General features: G+C 31.8%; 1 long non-coding RNA gene across 1 annotated transcript; it reads right to left on the bottom strand.

The window, feature by feature from the left end:
* Positions 1-811: 811 nt before the first annotated feature.
* On the bottom strand, positions 812-19,296 carry LOC124371865. Its single transcript, XR_006923283.1, has 2 exons — positions 19,162-19,296; positions 812-953 (listed from the first exon to the last, which is right to left on the bottom strand). It is a non-coding gene; the product is annotated as an uncharacterized LOC124371865 (long non-coding RNA).
* Positions 19,297-26,012: the final 6,716 nt, after the last annotated feature.

Here is a 26,012-nt window from a genome sequence, read left to right as displayed (position 1 = left end):
GGCTCACAATTATTGTTGATGTTTATTTCAACTTGTACTAATCATGGGACTTAGTCAGCTTTTTACGATTTTCGAATTAACTGGTAATATCGATAAATGGTAATCGATAAAAATATAATATTCATTAGAGAAAAGATTGTACACAACTTTGTGGAAAAGAAAGAAATGGGAAGCACAAAATATGCGCCAAATTGAAGGAGGCAGTTTACCGCATTGTCTTACCAAAGGTGGAACACAAAGGGAGTAGGAAGCGGGACGTTAAGATAAAAGGCATTCCTAAATGATTTCATAAAAATTTCAATGAGAAATATTTTAGTTAATGAAATGTGTCCAGGGATGAAAACAGAACATCTCAGAGATATGAGCAGCGCGATGGATTTCGTGGAATCTCTACCTCAGCAACTTAGTGGTTCTGTCAAAGCGAGTTGAAAGTAAACAATAAGAACGTAAGTAATTTGAAATTGAATACCATAGTCATATCAAGCTCAAATCTTGAATATTTCAAATCATTCGGTATGTATTTAAAATTATTTATACCTTCTTCTTACAGCAATCACTCAAAATGTTGAACGTTGCGTTAACGGTTAATTTGTAGGTTATACATTACGGTCATACAATACAAATAATAAAGGAGGATACAAAAATAAAATAATAGCATACATTATAGAATATAGCATAAAATAGAGTAGCCTTATATTAGTACGAGATAATCAATGATATTGAAATTATCGTATTTTCCTGTAAGTCCTCTGGAAATATAAAGTTTTGAAACGAAAAAAACTGTGTTTAAATAAAGATAAAGGAGCAAAAATTTTTCTAAGCGTAAAAAATATTTATTGACAAAATCTAAGAACGCAACTTTGATAATAGTCTGCTTTAATACACATTAAATGCTAGTAGTTTTCTTGAGCATGGTGATGGTAATTCATTCTTAGGTACAGCAATTTTGATATCTTTCAAGCGTAAACATATATTAGTAAAACATAATTAAACAATAATTGTAAACTAAAAGTACGATTTAAGTTGAGAAAATTTCGCTCAGAAATATTGTAAATTACAGAAGTAAGTTACTAATAAAAACTTTACTAATTTAAGTTTTACAAACTCCATTTCCGGTTATGGCAGTAATTTTCGGTTGATATTTGGTTGCACTGAGAAACGAGGCAGTTCTGTTTCTTCTAAAAAAAAAAAAAAAATACAAAATATCTCTTAATTTAATTTCTGGGTGGTTTCTTAATAATCACTTTTAATTTGAAAATAATGTATTATTGTAGGTAAAATATATGTGTGAATAAGACCGGTTTAAAACTAAAGTTCACGTTTTGTACCGTTATTATAGCACATACATTAAATTTATATGGAGCTAATACTTTATAAATCAAAACAACTTTTCGGAAATACTTGATTTATTCCGAGATTAAAGTTCACTCAAAATTTGACAAAGTTTACAAACTTTAGATTCGATTTTCTTCAAAACTTCACACACAATCGAACAAATCTAATTAAGATTCTGATCAAAAATGAATTAAAATTAAAATGAAACTAAAAATGTATACTTCTCCAAAAATGGTTTAAATTAACAAGATAAAATAAAAAGTTCTCTTCTCAAAATATTCAAAAAAAATCAATATAACACAAAACTTGATACTAAATTTACGACCAAAATTTAATTCACAATACTTCAAAAAATTTAATTAATTCTCAGACTCTGTAAGATGGGAAACTTTATAAATTTTAATTACAACAGTATAAAAATAAAAGATATTAACTATACGCTGGTACGGGACTTACTACTTTGAAGATTACGGAGGCTGATAGATATTTAATACGCACTGAAGAAAAATTAAATACTTGAATTAAATTTACACTCGATAAAAAGAATTACTCTAGATCCCAAAACTATAGGGTTAGAGGAAGGACCACCGCTTCTCTACTGACGTCTGCACCTTCTCGTCGTGGCTTCAAGACAGAACTGATCCCCCTGTCTCTCCAGCGAGCCGGGTCGGAACGTATCACCGTAGTCATCTCGATCAGCTGATTGACCGGTCTCGAACCAACAAACAATGTCCACGCACCGCGTCTAGTTAACAAGAGCCTATTTTCTACCTTGATTCAGCATAAATAATTACAACTACGGTACAGTTTCTCGGATCTCCAAATTTTGAAATTGCACTCACTTCACATTTAATGAGACTAATACATTAATCTTATTCGTATTATGGTTGCCCATCACCGTAATTACGATATTACCCGGGCTCGTGTATTGTGACTAAACGACAAGCTATTGTGACAAGATCTAATATGTGACTAAACACTCGACAAAAGGATCCGTGGTAAAATCATGTGTAAGCTCAAAAAAATAGATTAATTTAGAGCGTTATTTAATGTGTAATGACTAATTAAACTCTCACTGTTGACAGAACATGAATATTTCAAACGTTATTATATACATACATACATACATACATATATATATATATATATATATATATATATATATATATATATATATATATATATATATATACTTATTTATTTATTTGATAATTCGTATATTTAAATTTCTTATTAGTTGGTCATTGTTATTTTATATTATATTTAAATTTAATATTGAATAACATTGGAAATATTGGCTGGTTCATAGTTGTACTATGCTATTTGTAATTTCTCATTACAATTCTAAGAAGATAAAATTAAGGACATTTGTGAATTATGTTAGTTGTATAAGAAAAATAGAGCTACATACATAGCATAAATCACATGCCAACTGATTATTTCTTAACTATGTTTTATTGTAAAAATTATTCCGCACGAGTTCAACAGAACTCATGGAATATGTATTTCTTTCTGTGTTTCAAGAAAATAAATGATTTTCGAACTTGAACTTAAATAACTAATTAAATTTGTTCAAATTAGTGCACCGGATTTGGTGCTGTGGAAGGCAATAAAACCCATCAAATGTGTGACGTGTCTCATGTACACACCAAGCCAAACAGAACGAACCCTAGCGCATGCGCATGTGCTACCCTTCCTTCTCCAGTTCTCCTGTGATCACGTGATAAAGTCCACACTTTCAATGTATTGTAACAGATTTGTATTGTCAGTGGCGCATGGACTAATCGGTACACTTCGATAAACTATGAGGTCGGTAGGCTTGGTTTGACACAAATGTACCTGAAAGCTACATGGAGTTTAGTCTAGGCGTTGACATTGCAGAGAGTACAAGTCCCGAGCACAAGTCACGAGTACGAGAAACACAATGACACATCACACCTGCACGGATAGATGTGGGATATCGACATGACAATCCTCAACATAGTCAATAACAACTAAACATCGTTAATAACACAATTTAAATAAAGAATGTTTATACAGTAAATGTTTGTTTAAAAAAATACATTTCGTTGCATGCGTCATCATTTTGGCATTAGAGACCAAAATTTTATATAAAACTAGTAAATTGAATTGTTAAATTGTTCATTTGTTGTATAAACACTGAAATAATATGTACATGTAATATTATACTTACGTTTAAAAATTACATTGAGCTCCATCATCTAAGATAATAAGTTTTTTAACTGAAAATTTAAGGATTCATCCAATGGCCTAAATTATGTTTGAAATCTGTAGAGCTGTGCAAACAAATACCATGAAATATTACAGAGAAAATTGAGTTATTTCACATGTGTTAAAAAAACGGTTTTAATCCCGCACTCCAAGAGCTCAAAACACTGTTATTTAAACTTAATTATAAAATAAAGCAGTAGATTGGAATAACTTTCAGTGACTATAACTCATCTTAGAATTGTTTAGAACGTCATTAAAGAAGAATATGCGAATGGTGTCCCTATTTTTCAGGAGAAAATTCCGTGTGAAGCCGTAGGTATCTAACTATTGTATTACATTGCATGGTTAATAATGCCTGAAATATGTAACAATTTGCAACTGTTAAAACGTACATTGGAATTTTTCTTGACAGTTCCTTGTGTTTTTAGAGTTAATATTTTAGTTTTTAAATCTATCGATTTAGGTTCTTAAATGTATTCCTTGGCTTAACATATCAATGTACAGATTTCTCAAACTTTTATCTCAACGTTTTCAAATCGATACTTCTAAAGATTTATTACGTAACTGTAATAAGACGTAGTTAGATCATTTGATTCTCTTTCCTAATATTTAAATCTCACAGTAAGTCCTCAAAACAAGAAAAAAATGAGTATGTGAGTGTTTTATAAGATTTTAAATTTTACTCCGAGATGAGATTTTTAATAAATTTATAAATACCTGGGCATTTATGAATATTAGGTATACACATCTGTACATAAATGACTGGGAATTTTGTATTCCTAAGTGAGATAGTTGAATGTTAATTGTCGAATTATTATAAGTCTGTTTCGTAAGAAGTTCAGTTCTGCGTTTGCGTAAACTAAGAATACCCAAAACCCAATGTGGGCAAAAGTTATTTTTGTCAATTTCTAGAAATCATCGGTGGTTTTGCAAATATGTTTATACCCACCGCGCTCTGGGTATTTTACTGCGGCAAATGTCCGAATACTCTCAACGACGTGAGTATTTCACAACATCTACCTTGCGAAGTGAGTAAACATTTCGGGCATGCTCCAGATTCGGTGTTTGAGTACAACGTATAAGCTTTGGAGATGTGGATTTTGCCTCTGGAGGTTATGTTCAGTTAAATTGTGCAGAACATTTCGGTGAGTGCCACCAAGAGGAAAATTGCAATAGGCTGGTTCTATATGCTAAGTTTACTGATGATTATATAATTTTAAGTTCAGTCAGTTGTTATTCTAAACAGATATACAGTAAAAAGTAGAAACATTGATACTTATAAAATATACACATCTTTTAATTTGAAATTTCATTAGAACTTGTAATATGCTGTAGCTCTAAGGCTATAATGCTTTTAGAGCACGGAAGATATGATATCTTCCCTCTGACTTGATAAAATGAAGCTACTTTAATGGCGCCAAAGGATACTGTTTTACTTTGACGGAGAAATGCTGGGATTTAATTAATCCTCATAAATTATTACATCATCAAAGGCTTGTGAAAATCTGTTAATAATTATATTACTATCAAATATTGGATGATAGTTTGGTATAATCTCAAATAAAGATTTAAAAATTTGTAAACAATTAAAATTTAAATAATATGTAGAAATACACAGATAAATGATGATTTCATCGTTAAAACTAAATGGTTTTGTTTTAATCGACAAAAATGTAATTCCCATAAAAAAATGTATGCAAAAGAAATTGGACTACTAACTTTTTGAAAGTAATTAATAATTTTAATTACTATGTATTTGCTTTCAGGGGTTCATAATTTAAATCATATACATGAACCCGGAAAGAATGGAAATATGAAAAAACCTCAACACCACATGACAGAAACCGAGAACAATGTTTGCAGAACAAACGTTGAAACTCTGTCCTTGAATTAAAAACAAACCACAAAGAGGTTTTAGGTTTACCATTGTGAAAAGTATGCCTGACATATCAATTAAAAAAATTAATAATTACTGATATTAAATTTTGTATTATATGTTATAACTTAAACCAAACTACATTTAAATTATATCAGGAAAGGTGTTAAGTAATAATTAATATAGTATAACTTTTTCTATGATAGTATTTTTAGGTAACACATGAAACTTTGCCATAAAGAGGGTCGTAAGCTAGATAAATGATTTAAGGTCCGCAATATGGACAAGTTTATAGGTAGCAGACTGTGTCGCAAAAAACAAAAACGGCCTGATTTTACCTGACGTGATAAGTGGTTTGATTGTAGACCCATCAAACTGTAAAACAAACATACTGTACCTATTGGCAGACCAAAACGGCTTAAGTTTCAAGAAGATGTACATATTTTCAATGTCTACGCGCAAACCAAAGTATCAACTAATGGCGAATATTATGCGAAAAGAAATAAAATATTTCGCTTATGGTGATAGAACAATAGTCGTGGAACCAGACGAAGCTAAGGAAAACTCCAAAAAACGTTTTATTCCTCCGACAGTTGAGATCTGACAAATATGAGACTGTATTTGAGTTCTCAATATCATCCTTACGACAATATCCACGCAGACGTGTATTTTCTTTGAAATGTTTACTTTTAAAATCTCCATTAGGAATATATCTAGTGAGGATAGAGTGATAAAAATAACAAAAAAATATTCAAAACCACAAACTAATTTCGAAGAATAAATTATTTATGAAGAATATCCAATACTTTTCGCCTAAAGTAACAAAATGGCGGGAATGAGTTGGAGCTGTTTAGTCATGAATACTGAACGATGCCTGAGGAAAAGATAATATTTATTTAACTATCCGGCCCGCAATAACTTCGCTAACAAGAAATATCACAGAACTTAAGCTATTAAAGTTAAACTGAGTTGGAGCTGTTTAGTCATGAATACTGAACGATGCCTGAGGAAAAGATAATATTTATTTAACTATCCGGCCCGCAATAACTTCGCTAACAAGAAATATCACAGAACTTAAGCTATTAAAGTTAAACTGAGTTGGAGCTGTTTAGTCATGAGATAATATTTATTTAACTATACGGCCCGCAATAACTTCGCTAACAAGAAATATCACAGAACTTAAGCTATTAAAGTTAAACTGAGTTGAAAGACAATTTTCAAGTTTAGGATTTACATAATTTATTTCAAAAATGTGTTTCTGATTCGATTTAACTGTAAGTTTTACTTGTTTTAAAATAATACATTTAAAATCTGTTATTCTTCCCAAAAATATGACACGTATTTTTACCATGTTTGATACTCCTATCGTAAAAATTATGGCGTATACTTAAATCATTAATTTAATTATTTTGTTTTCAGTTTAAATAAACTATTCAAGAGTCGTCATAGCTGACAATTTAACAATAAAAACTGTTATAATTCTTTCAATTTTATATGTCCAGTCCAAAAGTACACCGATGTTTATTTTTGTTTCGTACGTGTCTAATAGAATAATCTATAATACAATACAGTAATAATACATAATTTAAAAGGAAATAATTAAAGATTGCATAACACATTACTTCCACAAGCATTAGTTATTCCTAGACCGTTCACATCGATAAAATTTTAATTTTTTTAGATAAGTGTATATTATATAACAGGTAAAATAGTTAGCGAATTATTTATCTAGTCAGATAAAACAAACTTTAAGGTCAATTACAAAATTAATTTTCGAAGATAATTGTACATAATAGTTCAATTGCTCTTACACTATTTAGAACTAGTGTTCTATGCGGTAGATCGGTGAGTGCAGACCTGCATTCTGTATTTCAGTTATAATAGTTGGTGTTTTGTTATTATTAAGTGCATGTGTTAGATTTAGTTTGCACAGAGTTGTTACACGATGTCACGATGTATTGTTTATGTTTCCTGACTTATGCTGTGGTGTGGTTTGTTTATTTTAACCTAGATTGTAATTTGTTTGTTTACTTATTCACCTGAGGAAGAGATCAGATTGTAGGTCTCTGAACGATGCCAAACCCCTGTTTCCTTTGCAATCCTTCCACAGTCAATAACAAACTTCGAATGGAGTATCTCTCTTACGTAAAAAAAACATACCAATAGCCTAAGTTGAATATATCCAAATATCAACATCAGTGTTTAAATTTTATAAGCTAAGAACCATCCAATATAAAATTTACTTGCAGCCAAAGATCACAAGAGAAGAGCTTGGTAACTCATCTTCTACAGGGGAACAACTTAATAAGTCATAAAACATTATTCTTTCTAGTTTTGGGTGACCTGGTTTATTTATTCTGGTAGTAAAGTTTACTTTATTTCCTTTTATAGTTTATTTTGTGCTATGTTTAGATACTGCCATGAATTTTTATAACTTTTACAATCGCTTTGAAAATTGCGTGCGGTACCGCGGGTAACAACTACTTTGTAAGAAACATATATTTTTCACCTTACAACAGGTTTACTAGTGATTAATATTTAATATTTATTTATCTACAAATATACATATACTAATATATTTTAAAATCCAATTATAAAAATATTGACTAAACATAATATTTGATTTAAGCAATGTATCGGATTAAGTCATTTACTTACTGCAAGGAATACGTTTAAGTGTGAATAAAGATCCAACAGAGATTTACATCACGAGTAGAGATGCCAAGCGGATCTTGTTGTGTTTATGGCGGTATCGCGAGTAACAGTTTGGAAAGATAAGAGGAACGGATCTGAGCCGGGCATTTGTGTCTTTGACGTAATCCTGAAAAGTTGTATCTGCAGTTTGCCAATTCACTACTACGTTTTGTTCAGGCACATTTTATCCGCTTGCTGCAACATTTATTTTATCACGTTGAAGTCATTTAACACTATAGGAGACTAATTCGTTGGCGTCAGTTGAGTAAGATCATACATGTTGTTTGAAGTTGTGTAAAAATGATTATAAATTAAACTCGTAATTATAGCAGCAGAAATATAGTAGTTGCTGTCTACAATTTCTTCAATACAGTCTTCAGTTGGTGATGAGCGAAAAGAAGATTGTATTGAAACAAATGAGTATACCTACCGTTATCACGGTGAATTTCACTTTTGAACAAAATAAAAAAACATAGATTTGAGTGATGAGATTGAAATCTCTCATGGCAAGACGTTAACTTGAGTTTGCCAGTTTGGATAAACTGATGTCTAATATTTTGAGCCAAAAAGGAAATCTTAACTGTTTCAAAAAGAGATTGCTATCGTTTTAGGTGATTGGTCTCAACTTAAGGAAGGTGTGTTTTAGGCAGAAAGTTTGAATTGAAGCAATATAAAGTTCAGGTTGCGATATTACGGGAGAGTTCTAGTATCACTGACTCAACTGATAAGAAGATTGTGATCCACTTGAAATCAAGTGTTGATATTGTGTGAGATCATTTACTTTCGTAATCAGTTATTTTCCAAAAATAAAAATTATATCATGAAGACCTACAGTGGAAACTTTCTTGTGAACAATAATTGATAACATACTGAACAGAAGTGGAAGCGTGGGTCTAATCATGTTGAAAGGCATGGCAGGGATAAAACTGTCATGCCTTTAGCGTGATCATATTAGTACATCTGATGACGTATCCTGACTGTACTCAATTCAGTGACGTCTTAACTGAGAGAATAGTGGGATGGAGGAATGGTGGACCTGAACCAAAATTAAAAAACATTGCGTTGTTATACATCTGTACAGACAGGATAAACTGTAGTTACTATTTTGTTTCCATGAAAAATTAGCTATCCTCTAGAAAATGTTTATTAACACTAAAAATTATGACAGATTGTTTTCTTGCTTTTGAAAATTTGTTTACAGTCGAAGAACTCCTACCTATTGATAATGTTATTCAATTTTAATTCTTTTTCGGAGTAAAAGTTTAAAATGTTACAGACCTTACAGTATGGCGGTTTAGTTGTAAGTTTATCAATAGATTTTATTGTTCTGTATTTTAAATCTCCCTACGCCTTATTTTTACTATGCAGCCTGTAAGTACAGAACTTACAATACCAAACCCGAGGTGAAGGATTAGCACCGCAAGTCGGGGGAGGGCTTGGATTAGCTGAAAATCCATTGAGCAGACAAGAACATACATTGATATCATGTAGCCTAGAGGGGTGCAAGTTTACATGGGGTTACGGGAGTATATTGCAATATTTAAATGTTAAAATGGCATTGCCGTGGGCATACGTAAACTTAACCAATGTTAACTTAACTAGTGTTAATAAACACTAGTATCAATATACTATGTTTGAGGCCAGTCTTCTCAAACATCTAACCGCATATATTTAGTTGAAACGGATTTCCAATTATACCCATCCTAAATAATTTGAACTGTAAAAAAATACAGAATGTCCCAAAAACAGAGAATAACAATAAAGAAACAAATTAATAATATTTTGATGCAGAAGCAAACATATGAACAATTTTATTACTTTGAAAATTAATTTTCTTATGTCGTATTTTCATGACAACATTTCGAACGAATACACTTTGTAATGCTAAATCAAAGCCCTAATATCATTGGATTAACAGGAAATCCACTGCATAGATTAGAGCAAACATTAAAAACACGTGGATTACAAACTTGGTCGTAAGCATGAGAGGTTTACTTTTATAAAGCACTTTAAAGTAACGACTTGAAAAGAGAACGATATGTAACGAGACTACCACAGATCGCTAATCATCTGTGTTATATTTCAGTAAATAAGAATATACATTCTATCTTTTTGACTTTAAGTGAAATATCAGATATTAAATGTCATGAAACGAATATTTAATTTAATGGCGTATATATATACGATTTACCCAATGACTGAGATGATGTGAAATCTTATAGTCGAAATAGGGGATTTGAGATTTCATCTTGCGTATTTTCACTTCATGTTCTAGAATGAATAAATATATCTAATCAATAATTCACAGAGAGACATTCATAATGTTTGCTTTATTTGGACATTATGTAACTAAACATTGACTTTAAAAGGTATAATACAAATGGGTAATTAATTCAATACACTTTACGATCAAATATCCATTAAGACTTATATACTTACGCACAATATATTTACTTCTCCTTTATAGAATATTCGTGTATCCTGCTTGGAAATTTAAAATCACTTTATTTCTTAAAGGAAAGAATATTAAATCTCTTTGCGAAGAAGTAATAACCGATAAAATCAACAGCAGAGTTGACGTTGCATGAATAACTAAAGATGATTAGAGAATAATGGTTTCGTTATTGCGTGTAATGCAATAGATTTGTTATTAAAATTAAACATTGCTTAAGGCAACTTTTCTCCTCTATAAAGTTTTTTATTGTATTACTATAAATAAAGTAAGATTGTATGATAGATTTGGTAAGAGAAGAAGGATAACTTGAGTACGAATTGACTGTTAACTTATACACGAAGCTTCATTACTGTATACTAAAGATTAAATAGAGGATGTATGTCCCCTCTCGGCATTTGGCTGAGCGTTAGCGAAGCCTACTTTCTCCACTAAATCGAGCTATTGACTTATAATTTTGAATATCACTTCAGCAAAGTATGTTGCGCAACCCGCAGTCTGGCGTACATCTACCTCCTTTTACATGAATTTCCGCATTCAGTCGTAATTTATAATTCTGTAACATTTTAAAATATTATGGTTTATGGTTTTATTTATTGTACTTCGAATTGTATAAACCTCTCCACTTGAAAATATGTAAATCTACGATTCTCATAAACATTATTGTTGTTATTGTACTACCCTGTTATTGTACCATCCTGTCCGCCTGCCCGGCCATTGGTGGTGGTTCGGAAGTCACCTTTAAGCCGTTGGTCTCCAGCTTAAGTGTTACAGAGAGCTTCTTAGCCGTAACTTAACTTAGTAAAATAAAAAACTACTTTACATGGTACATTTTATAATACAGGTTAGCTAGTAGATTATTAGCTACAAACGTTTCGTTGGAAAAAAGTAAAAGTGTATCATTAAAATTGTTGAAAATACTCTGTAAGTGTAATTTAGATTATATTAAACGCATTCATGTCATTAAGAATCAAATAATAAGATATTAAAAATCACATATTATATCGTATACATTTACCTTCCTCACGCTATAAAGCAAATTGCCTTAAGTCGAGTATTTCATGTAATATACAAAATATATTGTATTAGCCCTGTTCAGGCATGAAAAAAGACAAATGTGATACAAACAGGATGTTTCGATTCTAGGAACGTTCCGGAAATAAATATGACGTCACGTTTTCCCTTTATCACTTTCCGCACCACCCAGTGCGAGGTTTGTGGTTTCCGTACAACACCGAAGCTTTGATTTACAACATGTTTCTGTCCAACACGAGCTATGCTTTTTTTCTTGTTTTTGATTTTTAAATATTTACTTAATTTAGTTTACTAAATGAATAAGCGATAACGTCTTCTCTTATTATCAATATACAGTATTACACGTACCATACTGTAAGCAGCCGTTAATTTAACTGGTCAATGAACAAATCGTAAGTATTAAATGAAGATGATAATGTGAATACGACATTTACTGTTAGCAGTTTGAATTAAATAAAAATGAATAAATGATTTATTTCCTAAAAATACACAAATATTAGTAGCAAGACAAAGTCATATGAGTATTACAAATGTATACTAACATAATATAAAATTCTATTATGACAAATCAAATGTAATTTTAGTAGGAAAATAGGGTCCCAAAGGCAAAGGCCTGATTAGGGATTCCATCAGAAAAGTTAATTTACATAAAGAGTTCATTTGCGGTTGCAGACACTATAACAAAAATATATGGTTTTAGGTGGTTTTATGGCGTTAGGTTTAGGATTGGGTGTGGTAAATTTTAACTAACTATGTTAATTTATCCATAAGACTAGCTTTTCTACTGAATTAATGATTAAATTAATCTAAGCTCGAAGCAGGAAGTGCGTAGAGGTTTTTATTGACAATTAATTTTTAATTTTAGTCTATTTATTGTTGTAATTTTAAGGCTTTTGTAAGGCTGTTGTAATTTGTTATCGTGGCTTTTGAAAGAAGCATAAAATTGTGGGAATAAACCATTCGAGACAGTACATATTAGATTGATTAAAACACAGAAATGCATCCACCGTATAAAAGAACAAAAGTCTCTACCGGCGAGTATATCCTAAATAGTAGTTCGAAAATAAACAAAGAATGAATATATTTACGAATAAATTATCATACTTAATCTTTCAATATCCTTATGATGATCTAATACGCATGATGAAATATTCCGTATCTTTATGCACCTTGTGAGCAACAGGAACTTCGTCTGAAATATAGCATTGGACTTTGGCGGGTGTAAAAACACTTCCAGTAAGTGATGAGCAATATTTTCACAGAAGAGGAATCGAAGATTTGCAACTAATCCATCTTTTTCCGTTCTAAAAATGTATGGGTGTTGTACCGTAAACGATATTTTACTTGAGAACTTAGTCTGAAGTTTAGTCAACATTGCACTTAGCCATAAAAAGATATTTGCGTTTGCTGCCGGAGTGACAGGATGTTCAGTGTGGGTAAAGTTGGAGTTAAAGGCCGCCTCCATGAACAGTGATGAGTCAATCACTACGTCTTGGTCATGTTACAATGGAAGGGAGGCTAGCTTTTTCCGGCCTTTACCAGTGAAAATGGATTAAGCTCAGAGGTTAGACAAGTTGGGGTAGGAACGGGCGTGTTGAACAACCTGACGAGATCGTGGTTCGATAACCAACTCGGCCATCCATCTCCAAGTCCAGTGCTCACGGGAATATAAGGAGTAAGCAATTAGAATTCACGAATATTTATATACGGTAATTGGATATTTAATAAAACTCATCAGTATCTCGTTTTAACCATATTTCTCATATTACTTTGGTGACCCAGGATAAAATAAACTTACAAGATAATAGTACAGAGGTGGGGTTTCCTAGTAAATACAATATTTGTGTGGGAGAGAAAATCCCTATTACAACGATCGCCTTTTTAACCCCATGCCATTTTAAAAATTTAATATAACTTTCTGGCCCTTAATTTGAAGTGTGTTTATTAGTGTATTCAATAGTAATTCCGTATTGTTTTCATACATAGAGGAGAGAAAATAACAAGGCATGGAAAGAGAGGTCAAACACTTGATTGATGGGCACTACAGTCCTATAACATATTTAAATGCTCTTAGCGTGTGAAAACCTTCCCAGTTTTGTGAGTGACGTCCTATATTTTATTGACTATGTTAATTCTTACGTTGATATTGACTACAAAAAAATGTACTTCACCATTCCAGTCGCTACATTTTTTCACTATTTTTCCTAGCGCTGGCTAATAAAAACATATTGCAAACCATAAATAAATATACATTTTAAATTTTTTCCCAAATTGTGGATAATCTGTAAATACGTTTATTTTATTATAGCAAAATTAAAAAAAATCTTGATTCCAAAAGAAATTAATTAAATACATGGTCATGTTCATGTTCCTAGTCGTGAATATATTGACATAAAAAGAAAAATATCAGCGCTTTTAGTAATGGCAAAATGAAACACATGTAAAGCTCAATTTGTTCTTGAGATATCCTGGTAAGTTAAGCTTCGTTGAAGCTCAGTTAAATACAACGGAGGAAAATTCAACATATTGAATTCGATGTTGCTTCTAAAGAAATGAAGCTGCATGCTACTTATCAAGTCTGTAACTCAATTAGTTCTTGAAGTATCATTTACATACAATCAGTCTGACAGAAAATAAACTTTCTAGCTCTCCAAGCACATTTTATAAATAAAAAAAGATTAACATTCAATCTACCTTACGTTAAATCATGCAGGCGCTACTTTTAGTAACAATTTATTAAGTGTAGCCTACTCAGTAATTCTTTGCCTGATCTTAAAGCAGTGTTCATTTGAAAAGCTAAATAATTTATTAGGTTCTAACGAAACACGTAAATATCTCACCAATTATGACGTAAAGTAAATTTTATTATAAATTCCAAAAATTTTAAACAAAACCTGTGAATTTAAATAACACCTTACAAACCTTATGACCACATTACTGCGATTTAAAAAAAATATATACTATTTAATGTTCCAATGTACCACTGTAATTCTGCTATTTTTTGCTATGACAACTTCTTCTCAACAATATTAGGTAACTTATAGGAAATAATCCAATACATAAATTGGATAAAGTTAAGTAAAGAATGAAATTTCACACGGTGTCGAAATAGTTCGTTAGTATAATGAACTATGTACACTTTTTGTTTCAAGAATTACAAAAGGTTGTTTCGACATCTTATATAAGTGAGACCTTGGATAGTAAACATTATACGATTAGATTAGATTCCTGATTGTAACGAAGTAAGTTATCATATTATCACTACAGAAAGTTTTAGCTCGTATGATATAGACGTTTAGTAATATTTACAATATTATTTGAATAAATTTAATAATATCTGGTGGAGAATAAATCAAAGTTATCCTGCCAAGGAAAGTAAACCTCGACAGGGTGTAAAGTGGCAAAGCGAAGGAAGTGCGATAAGAGGAATTTGTGGAGTAAGGAAACAGAAAACATGATCTACAGCCGCGGTGTCCTCTGACCAAGTAGCAACTTTTCGCAAGATTCATTGTGTACTTGAAACCAACAATCTTTCAAGCTTCGTATTTATATCACATGTTTAATTTAATAAAAAACAAAAGTTCGTTATTGGTGATGGTTGACTGTAGGATTTCGGAGGTTTGCTATCATTATATGTCACAAAAGGTTTTGTAAAATTATTTTTAAGTACTTTTTTGCAACACTTATTTCGAAAATAAGTATGAGACTGCTACAAATGCCATGAAACTATTAGAACTACCATTTCTGGTTTGTGATTTATTCAGCCTTAAAAGATTCTCTGAAGGATATAAATTATTTATATATATATATATATAAATATATAGATATAGATATATATTAGAAATTATCAGAAATTAATCGAAATTGAACATTAGTTAAAACACTTGCCTTTGCCCCAAGATCAACATATATGAATAAACATTTTAAAGTACGGAGGAAGGAGAAGGGAAAAGAGGGCCAGCAATTATTAAAACGTGACGCTGACAATGCCTTTGACCAAAGCAGATCGATGGAAAGAAAGAAAAGATTTATGCCAACTTACCCATTCAAAAAAAGAATGATAACATCTCTAATTAAACCGGAGACAGTCACGGAAGAAATATTTAACGATTTTGAATCTGCACTGAAAAAATTATCATATGTTCAGATACGGGTGAGGAAAAAAGTCACTTTTTGACATATATATTTATGAAAACATGATACTCCTTGCAATAGTTTTGGGTCCAAACATGAAATATTTTTTTTAATGAAATTTAATTATTAATAATAATTATCACTAACGAGATAACTCTTATCACCTTTCACTTTGACGACCTGTAAAATGGTGATGAAACATTAAGATGATCTGCAATAATCACCAATAAATCTTCAAAAGTGTTTCTTTAAAGTATACGTGAAATACGCAAGTACGTATAAGTACGTAGTCATATCTCAAGCTGCATATAACTTAAAAAAATGGAAAAATATGAGACAATTACTGACCTGTTTGTCTATTTAACTATGGATGACCTTATTATATTCTTTATAGTTTATTACAACTTTATCAAAATATGAACTTAAAAAAGTTAATGAACATATATTTTAAAAATTTATGCGTCAAGTAATGAAGAATTTATTAAAATTAATCTGAATCTATAAAATCCCCTCTACAGTAAAATGTTAAAAGATGTATACAGTATTTGAGATCAAATTATTCAATATTATAATTATTTACTTTTTTATTACCTTATTAAGCTGATACTAATATGTTTATAGTTCATATTTATTAATTGTATTGGCCGAAATCTTTTACAGATTTGGCTACTTATGATACTGTGTAACGAGTGGATTTGAGGGTAATTTTGAGGTAATATAAGACAATCGATTGCCATTTTACTACCCCTTCCGATTATACCTAATCATTTCAGTTACCTTATTCGTATTAGCAATTATGCCTGCAATTATTTTTATTTTTATAGAATACTGTTTTAAACGTTATATAATTAGTAATATTTATGGCAGCAGTTTAATGAGCAATTTTAAATTCTCCTTACCAGCGATATGCCAAGTAAAATCGTTATTTAGAGAGTTTTATTGTTCAACACTGAGGAACAATCAACCTCGATGATATCAATCAAACAACAATTCACTTAGCCACTGTCAATAACAGGATCAGAACTTCTCGCTAAGAGAAATTAATAGCTTCTGTTTTGTGTAAGGTGTTGGCAGTGTTTTTCACTTAGCCACTGTCAATAACAGGATCAGAAGTTGTCTCGCTAAGAGAAATTTAATTGCTACAGGTAACTGTTGTGTAAGGTGTTGGCAGTGTTTTCACTTAGCCACTGTCAAATAACAGGATCAGAAGTTCTCGCTAAGAGAAATTAATTGCTGCAGGTTCTTGTTGTGTAAGGTGTTGGCAGTGTTTCACTTAGCCACTGTCAATAACAGATCAGAAGTTCTCGCTAAGAGAAATTAATTGCTGCAGGTTCTGTTTGTGTAAGGTGTTGGCAGTGTTTCACTTAGCCACTGTCAATAACAGGATCAGAAGTTCTCGCTAAGAGAAATTAATTGCTTGCAGGTTCTGTTGTGTAAGGTGTTGGCAGTGTTTCACTTAGCCACTGTCATAACAGGATCAGAAGTTCTCGCTAAGAGAAAATTAATTGCTGCAGGTTTCTGTTGTGTAAGGTTGTTGGCAGTGTTTCACTTAGCCACTGTCAATAACAGGATCAGAAGTTCTCACTAAGAGAAATTAATTGCTACAGGTTCTGTCGTGTAAGGTGTTGGCAGTGTTTTCACTTAGCCACTGTCAATAACAGGATCAGAAGTTCTCGCTAAGAGAAATTAATAGCTACAGGTTCTGTTGTGTAAGGTGTTTGGCAGTGTTTTCACTTAGCCACTGTCAATAACAGGATCAGAAGTTCTCGCTAAGAGATATTAATAGCTACAGGTTCTGTTGTGTAAGGTGTTGGCAGTGTTACACTTAGCTTTGACGCTGATCAAGCTTTATTTCCAGAAAATGAATTCTGCAGATCAACTGAACCTTTCATTGCAATGAAAATTGGCAAGGCTCTTTGTTCTGTTTCAATTCTGTGAAAGTCATTCGAAAGTACGTATTCAATAGCATAGTTACATTGATGTCTTTTTTATAAAGCTGTTATGAAAACATTGAGTCTTTTAGACGGCAATTTCTTGTACAGTTCCCTAGCGAAAGTATACGTGAAATACGCAAAGGGTCACGATTTTTTTTCTTTGACAAAGCACCATAAATAATAATTTAAAGATATAAGATCAGGAGAGCGTGTTGGCCAGACTTTCACCCACCTCGACCTATCCAACTTCCAGGCAATTTGTCGTTCCGAAAAACAAGCACAATTTTGCCAAAAAAGCATTAGAGTTCATTATGCTTTCATTTTCACATAAGGGGGTATGCCGTCGATTTAACAAAAATCACATTTTCATTTTAAATTTGTGGAAGAGCTTAGTGTTCTAGAATATCACGGCAAATAAATCTATTAATAGTTCTTCTGCCAAAGGGTAACATGGTCCCGGGACAGAGCACACCAAAAGTTTACTCTAAGAGAATTACTTTGATGTTCTACAAACGCATTACAATGTCCATTATTTTTCCTAGATACGTAAACTATGAACATGGACCTTTCCTGATAAATAAAGATAGAATTGGATTCTATCCTCTTCGTCATGTGGGTAGGGGGTATTTAATACATACTAAAATAAAGAACAGAAAGAAGAAAATAAGGCAAAAGGTTAAAATATACCTACAAATATGTATTGAAGTCTAGTCCGGCGTTGTCCCCACCTGACGAAGGGTGTAGATTCCAATCCTCGAAACATTGTGTTATACCTTTTGTAAAATATAACGATGGCAACTGTCCAAAATCCTGCTATACTTTCAAAGCTTCCATCATCAATAGCAAACTTGAATAACTGATTACCGATAAGCAATAAAAAGTTTGTCATGACTTTGTGGACACACTATTATACTTGGTAAGAGAAAGATAGAAAAACTATTATTTTAATAGAATTATATATTATAATATCATATATAGAAAGTTAGGAAACATTAATTAAGGTCGTTTAGGTTGTATCACGTTTCGCGTGGTTCAGAGGCTAATAGATAGGGCTGGAACTGCGCTCACCCATGACTATGGAGTACAGTTATTAACAGAGTACAATATGTGACAAATTGTGGTTTAGAGCACTTTGCGGTTTCGAGGATAGTTCGAGAAGTAGTCAATCAGCGTCGATGGTCGCATTGGTTCTTTTCCATAGAGATAAAAATTGCACCAGTAGTCACTTCTAACCAAACCTTTTGTTATTCATAGTGATCCAAGTCTATCCTCTTTCAATATTCAAATCCCTTATCCGTGTCTTAACTCTTCATTTATAATCTGAATAGTCAGCAATGGTGTGAGTTACATACATTAGTAATATTTCATCCAACGAATTTAATTACAATTGTGGTCTTGATATAAAATTCACGGATTAAATAGTATATTAAATTATACACGGTGCAGTTTTATATAAATAGTTAACTTACCAGAAGTCAGAGAATGGTATATGTGACTATCAAGGCTTTGTTCTTCTTTCTTGGAAAGTTTCAGCAAGAGTGAAGCAATTTCCTTCCTCAGAAAAGGGTTCTTGATCCTTGGATGGATGATAACAGAGTCCTTGGGGTAAATTACATTCTACAAGATAGGAACAATAGGATGACATTTAAAATTCATACTAAGATTATCATTGTATCAATAGTATGGCCTCTATACACTTTTTTTAAAGTAATTATGTCAAGTAAATTTAGAGAGAGATATTCTTCATTAATAAACGATATCCCATGTCCAATTATCTAATTTGTCATATTTAAGTAAATAGTTTAAATGGTAGTGGGAGATTTGTGATTTTTTACAGAAAAAGTACCAGGTGAGAGTATTATGGGGTGTGGCATGTTTTATTAAACAGTAATCGCTGTTTAAGGTTTTGAATTAAATTGCAAGCTATAAAAATTAACTCAGTCTATTGAAGCCAACCATTTTAAAAATTAATGATTTTTTCGAAATTTTCCTTTTTTTAAAAATATGGAAGTATCACAATTTTGTAATTCAGTGTTTTCGAATCTAATTCATGAAACCAACCAATCTGGCGTTTCCAATTCAAACAATTTCAATGAGTTATTCCGAAATTTAATTAATGAAATGTATATTACGTTTACTAAAACTGTTTTTATAAAGTCAGTAAGAATTTATCAACGTCATTGAAAAATGTATTCTCAGCAGTAATAAAATCACATCATCATATTGTTTTTTACTTAGCGACCCAAACCTACATAATCTATTAGTTTTGAAAAATATAAATGAAGCAAAGCCGAATAAACTTGACATCTGATATGAAATCAATAGCAATTTTTAATGTGTGTAATAAAAGAGCAATTTAGAGAACGACCAGCAATATTTTGCTTGTTATACTGTAACTGTAGTGGAATCATCATTGATTAATTCCATCCGAATATTAAGCTTTAACACATTGTGTAATACTTGTAACAGTTTATTTTACAATAATAACATAATTTATATTTAAACTCTTAATTTAGTATTGTAACTCATTATATTGCCATGGAGATTACCAGATATTTATTACCACATCAGTGTTCATACAAAATCGTAATATTGCATTTAGACTTTAAATAAGAACAAGATATGCACTTATTTTATTCCACTTAAGACTAGAAAATTTAAAAAGTTGGTAGTAAACGTTGTTAGGAACACAACTTAAACTGTAGTTGTTACAACGTTTGCTATTCTCAGATTGGAGAGCTGAATCGTGTAGTCATAACCTCTGTCTGACTTGTGTTGTTCTGAGGCAAATAACATATAACTAACATTATTTGTTTGATATTGTTTGTTAGAACCGTCTTAGAACCTTAAAATGACTGTTATAATAGTCTACGAGCTGAGTGCCAATTTGGGTTGTGTAAGCACATGGCAATGTTTTTTCTTAGAATTGACAAAAAATAGTTTTTGAAAAAAAAGAAACTGAACGTCCAGCCACACTACTTTTGTTGGAGGGTTTTCTCAGTTTATATTGTTCTAGGTTGGTACTCCTAAAACCCAACCACCAGGCACACAAATAATTAGTACGGCAATTACTTATGTCTCTGGCCGTCGGACAACTAGACACAGAGACTGAAATTCACTTTTTAAACGAGTATATACGCAGTTAGCTGGTGCTGAATCAATATTTATTTACTTTGTCTGAAAGTAGATATCAAGTGTATAGAGCTAAAAAAATTAATATCTGGGGAAAAAGTTTAAATTTCATATTTTACACCCTTTTAATGCCCTTCTAAACTAGCACTGCTGACATAATTTCTTTTTAGGGAAAGCGTATTAATCTATTTTAAAAAACGAAAAAACAGGGTATGTGCTTATTCAATGCAAATTGCTCACGGCTGCATGTCTATAAGTCAAAAGATATTTTTAATTCTTTTGCACTAAACGTAGTCCATCCATAAGCAACTGAATATATTTTTCAATAATAGAATCTTAAAACGGAAATAAAATATATAATCTGTCAATCGGCGTAATTATATATTTAAATACGGTTTGGATCCATTTAAAACTGTTACCGTTAAATAATTGCTACATTTGCATTAGCGAATAAACAACGTTAGTGAAATGAAATGATCATTATTCCTTGTCAACATAATTGAATAACATTTATTTAAGGTAAATTAGTTTTAAATAAAATTGGTTTATTACGTGTTAATGAATTAAAAACTAATGCGATCATTTTGTTAATAATGGCAAATGAAATTCTCTTCTGTCAATATTTGTATACCTGTACTGTAACTCTATTTATAATGTACGTCTATCATGATTTAAACTAGAAAAATACTTAGAAAATCTCAATATAAAAAAGGGCGTATCAAAATTAAAAGGACGAGAAATTTGTTTCTATATTTTAGAAAAAAAACTACCTTCTGCGATGTATATTTATGATATTTTTTGGGTTTTTATTCAATTGATTTACAATGGATTAAAAATATTATTTGTCATAGCTTTTTGTTTTCCTCAACATATAATTGTAATATTGTTAAAAATCACTTTAAAATCGTATGTTTTATAATTTATAAATTTCTTTGTGAATTTTTTAGATTATTAAATTTATTAACCACATAACTAGCCGTTATGTGTAGCTACTCAGCATGAGCAGAATAAAAACATAGTTTTGGAAACTGGTCTCATCAAATTGTTTCATATACAACTTAACATTCTATGTAATAAAAAAAAATATCCACTTCGCAAATATAATTTTCCTAAGCATCGGCGAAGCCTGTTACTCTAGGGGTTTTGGAAATTTTAATTTCCTCTGACTGATTGTCTATACTTCATCCCAAGAACTATCTTATCTAGAGACGTCTTACTTGTTTGAAGATTCTTTATATACAGCAAATTCGAGTTCAATGCATGTATGATGACGATAAAATCACAGAATGAATAAATTTTAAAACAAACTGACATGTTTTTAATCGTATGAAATTTAACGTGTAAAATATTGAAACATGTAGATTAAAGACTTGACTCGTGTGTGGCTCTGTTATATTTCTTTCTATTACAAGGTACAGTAACAGACGTGTCACCACCTGTCTCATAACAGACTGCTGAGGTAGCTTGTGACATTTAAAATATATGTATGTAACTGAATTGTTATAGGTGAATATATTTACAACTATAATTACGGATTAATTTTAACTAAGTCCACGTTTTTTATGAAGAAATATTATACGTTCCCCTGCAAGAGTCAATTCAAGGGACATTCAAGGGAGAACGCGTTGAAACTTCGAGTTATGACTTTGAGACAGAGACTGTTTGACAAAGAAAGAAAGAATCGATCAACTTGTAGACTCTCCTGATGTCTCGTGCTACGTTATATTCAGGAATTGAAGAAATAAACTTGATTCTTATTGATTCTTTATACCACAAATCCACAATACAACAACTAATAATAACTATGATATCAAATAGCACTATAATACAGTACCACAATATATTACAAAGGGTACAATAATATAATCAATTTATACCTCTATTAAGTAAACTGGTACACAAATACCTACACTAGGTACAAGGAAACAATAAAAAAACCTTACCACAGAAAATTACAGTGGCAAATATGTTTAGGTGACTTAGTTTTTCGAAGCAAAAGTTAATGTCTTATAATTTAAGAAGCTTTTCAGGGTGAGAGTACCACGTGATTAGACAAGATAACCGCAGCTGGTTCACTAGACCAGCCTATAGAATATCCTAACGCCTGGTTCTGGATGCAGAGAATCTATTGAACAAATTATTACTACAGAAAAACCAGATACATATTACCCTAGCTAACTTTTAATTCTATATGCAGGAGTTACTATGGTTAAAAGTTGAATAATGCACCTCAAGGTAAAACTGTATAATGAAGATCAGTAATGAGCAAATTAATGTGGTAATACGATGTTTAAGTAAAAATTAACCCCAAGTACTTTATACAAAACACATGGTTGAGCGTATGATTGTACAGAAGGAAATAGTTGGGGAGATTAGGAGATCTATGGGATTGTCTTTTCACAAGAAGTTTTTGAAACTTTTATAAGTAGCTGTGAACCAGGTTTTTAGAAGTTATGTCAGTGCTGGAATAAGATCTGGTAATCACTTAAGGTGGTAAAATTAATATTTACCATATATTTACTATATACATAAGGACATGTTAATAAAAACAAAGGTCCCTGGAATGAATCTTGGAATCTTGAGATATACCTCTTTTGACTAATGAAAAGTTCGATATCATTTAGTTGTATAGGATAGCATTATAAATTACCAAAAGGTAAATCTAAAAACAAAAATTCTACTCTTAAACTAAAAAATGAACTCAGAATGAATTAACACCAGAGTCCAGTGAGAACTTGCTTCAAAGGCAAATAAAGTATAAGAATGAAGCATGAAACCGAACTGATATGGCAATTAAATATTGTTCCCTATGAAGGAAGTGACGAGGGCTAGTATGGATATTTTTCTCAAAATCTATTGGGATTACTAGAGATATTATAATTTAAGGGCTAAAAGTTAAAAAATTCTCAGTCGACACTGCTCCGCTTCTCACGGAAACCAAACAATTAACGTCAATCACGGGTTTCAGTACAATAGTTGTTGACTGATGGTGATTCTCCACAGCAAGGCCGAAATATATCAACAAGTTAACTGTAAAAGGAGAGTTTTAAACCCGTGTGAACCAGGAGACTGACGTTAATGATAGCATCAACGCTTCAGCCTAAGAACTGAGAAACTGAAAATGATTGAGATTGGAAATTTCACAACTTGGTGCATACGGTGTCATATTATTTTCTCTAAGGAGGCTTGATATACATGGTAGTCATTGATGATGGTAAGTTTACAATTTGTGCACCCGTAGGTCTTATATTAGTGGAATATAGTCTCTAAGTCCCTGATTAGAGGCAGTGTTCAAGCTGTGTGCACCCGTAGGACTTATATTAGTGGAATATAGTCTCTAAGTCCCTGATTAGAGGCAGTGTTCAAGCTGTGTGCACCCGTAGGACTTATATTAGTGGAATATAGTCTCTAAGTCCCTGATTAGAGGCAGTGTTCAAGCTGTGTGCACCCGTAGGACTTATATTAGTGGAATATAGTCTCTAAGTCCCTGATTAGAGGCAGTGTTCAAGCTGTGTGCACCCGTAGGAGTTATATTAGTGGAATATAGTCTCTAAGTCCCTGATTAGAGGCAGTGTTCAAGCTGTGTGCACCCGTAGGACTTATATTAGTGGAATATAGTCTCTAAGTCCCTGATTAGAGGCAGTGTTCAAGCTGTGTGCACCCGTAGGAGTTATATTAGTGGAATATAGTCTCTAAGTCCCTGATTAGAGGCAGTGTTCAAGCTGTGTGCACCCGTAGGACTTATATTAGTGGAATATAGTCTCTAAGTCCCTGATTAGAGGCAGTGTTCAAGCTGTGTGCACCCGTAGGAGTTATATTAGTGGAATATAGTCTCTAAGTCCCTGATTAGAGGCAGTGTTCAAGCTGTGTGCACCCGTAGGACTTATATTAGTGGAATATAGTCTCTAAGTCCCTGATTAGAGGCAGTGTTCAAGCTGTGTGCACCCGTAGGAGTTATATTAGTGGAATATAGTCTCTAAGTCCCTGATTAGAGGCAGTGTTCAAGCTGTATGCACCCGTAGGACCCACATTAGTGGAATGTGAGATAGTTGGTAGTTCCTAATGACTGGCGATTTGGAAACGTTTAAAATATGAAATCATGAAGAATCGATTCAAAAGTGTTTGTGCCCTTTTGTAACTTAAGTGTTATATCTAATTAAATAACATAATGTAAACCAATAAATAGAGGCGATAGGTTAATGTACAAAAAATGTGACCAATAAATAAAAAAGTTTAATGTGGTAAAACGTTAGGCCATTGTATATTTAGGTCTTCTATACTAAAGAACTGGGTCAAAGTAACACAGAAGTTAAAACAAAGGAGTACTGTTTAGACAACTTCGAGTATGATAGATTATACAACCATAATACTATAGAACAACATATTTTATACACTTTAAAGACAAAATATTCTCGAAAAATGAACTGTCATGGTTGGATTAAATCATTAAGGCCTATTAAAAATAAGACTATTTACGCGTTAATTGAGTCTTTATTTTATAATTGAGGATATTACCAAAAATATTCACAAATAAAATTACTTTTATGTCCATATGATTTAACGATTAATTTAGTATTTGATCTGTTAATGGTACTATGTGGGTTATAGTCTAAATGTTCTATCCATGTTACTTCTTCTGCCATAGGATTTCTTCCCATCTCCCATACTTGTACATGTCCGCGATCATCCGAAGTGTAAAAAAAATTGCCGAATAAAACTTTTCCCAAACAACATTCCGAAGGAACTTCTGTGTTATTGGCCACTCTTACGTTTTTAATTTCTAGAGTAGTTGTATTGAAACTCTTGGAAAACATTCGTTGTTCAGAGAACAAAATGTGATTGTTGACAGTAACACAGTCGCTTATATTTGGTATTGTATGTAGTAACTGTGACGTCACATAATTATAGATGTAGAGATGTTCATTAAATGTAACACCGAGAAATCTGTCTTGTAACACACAATCAATATCGAAACTGTTTATTCTTGTCATAGGTTTCGTGGAAAGGGAGGAAGTCCAAATGTTTTAAACTGTAAATGTATACGTGAAATTCGTCTTTAAAATTACTCCGATGCCAGAGAACCACTACAATGTCTAGAGATGGTTTGTCAGATTTAAAAATGCTCCGTAACATGTAACACTTTGGCGATGTAATCTTACATTCAACCGTCTTTAACTTTTTCCCTTCC

The sequence above is a fragment of the Homalodisca vitripennis genome, unplaced genomic scaffold, assembly GCF_021130785.1.
Source record: "Homalodisca vitripennis isolate AUS2020 unplaced genomic scaffold, UT_GWSS_2.1 ScUCBcl_2120;HRSCAF=6548, whole genome shotgun sequence".
Classification (NCBI taxonomy): domain Eukaryota; kingdom Metazoa; phylum Arthropoda; class Insecta; order Hemiptera; family Cicadellidae; genus Homalodisca; species Homalodisca vitripennis.
The sequence above is the reverse complement of the archived record's forward strand: the minus strand, read 5'-3'. Positions and strand labels throughout refer to the sequence as shown.